Genomic DNA, 1,372 nt, shown 5'->3' with positions numbered 1-1,372 from the left:
TGTATGGCTGTATGGCTGTATGGATGTATGGATGTATTGATGTATGATGCATGGATGTATGAATGTATGGCTGTATGGGGGTATGGATGTATGGATGTATGGCTGTATGGATGTATGGATGTATGATGCATGGATGTATGACTGTATGAATGTATGGATGTATGACTGTATGAATGTATGGCTGTATGGATGTATGGATGTATGATGAATGGATGTATGGCTGTATGGCCCAGGCGAAATTAAATGAAATTAATAATTTGACCATTAAATAAACACATAATAAATGCAACTTATATATGTTTTTTTCCTTCTTCGTGATGCTTTTTTTGACTGATGCGACTTAAACTCCGGTGCGACTTATACGCCGGGCAATACGGTAGTTATCTCCTCAGCTTGCACCTTTTCCCCTTCCTTTTTGTTCCTCTCTACTTGTAGCCTGCAAAATGTCAGGCTCCTTGTTGTGTCTGAAAGCATGACAGCTCATCAAAGCTTGCAGCCCTTTGTGTTTGGAAAGCAAAGTCATCCTGTGAGAGTCGCCGCTGGGGCCGCGGGCGGCACTCTGCCTTCAGTTTGTTTATCTCTGCTCTGGGATTTGAGCGCCTATAGCCGCTGAAGTGATCCAAGCTGACTGTACTGACAAAAGCCACTGGACACATCCTCAACGTCTCCTCCGCAATTAAAGGTCTCAGAATTAATCAAATTAGACCTCCAGATTCATTCCTCAGTGGTTCCAAGTTGCTTCGTCATAGTTTGATAAGGCAGACGGTCCAAAATGAAGGAAAAGCAAGTGAGTGAGAATGATGTTGCTGAAGGTGGAACTGAGTTGTTCAAGCTCAAAGAAGCAGAACATTACTTAAAATGTAAAAGGAGCGAGAACAAGCTGAAGGCTAAAAGTAATCAAAGGCTAGCTAAAAGCTAAATGTTGCAAAAGGCTAACACAAAGCTAAAGAGAATGGTAAATAAAAGATAGAATTTGCAAATTACCGGTAGTGACTGGAAGCTAAAAATTATACATTTATATATATATATATATCCCTCGCTACTTCATGGTTCGTTTTTCGCAGACTCGTTCTATCACGGTTTTTCGAAGTAACATTGGACATGACATACAATGGCTGATTGATGGATGAGCTGCACGATCAGCATGGATTTCTTATTTAACATAAATTATTTGAAATGATTTAGCACCGTTGCCACAGTTGTGGGAGGAGCTTCCTCCTGCAGCTGATCAGCTGATATCCGTTCTGCACAGAGATCAGAGCGTGAAGACGTGGGCGTGGCCGAGAGTGCAGCCGGAGCTGAAATCATGACATTCTGTGCTCTTTTAGAGCATTTAGAGTTTAGAAACATTGTTTAGAATATTGCATGAGTG

General features: G+C 41.4%; 1 protein-coding gene across 1 annotated transcript in view; it reads left to right on the top strand.

Moving 5' to 3' along the window:
* Positions 1 to 1,372, top strand: part of LOC119429098 (nck-associated protein 5) — a 90,036-nt gene that overhangs the window by 38,173 nt on the left and 50,491 nt on the right. The gene's annotated exons all lie outside the window — the stretch shown is intronic.

Source organism: Nematolebias whitei, chromosome 23, assembly GCF_014905685.2.
Source record: "Nematolebias whitei isolate Nwh7 chromosome 23, NemWhi1, whole genome shotgun sequence".
Taxonomy (NCBI): Eukaryota; Metazoa; Chordata; class Actinopteri; order Cyprinodontiformes; family Rivulidae; genus Nematolebias; species Nematolebias whitei.
The sequence above is the reverse complement of the archived record's forward strand: the minus strand, read 5'-3'. Positions and strand labels throughout refer to the sequence as shown.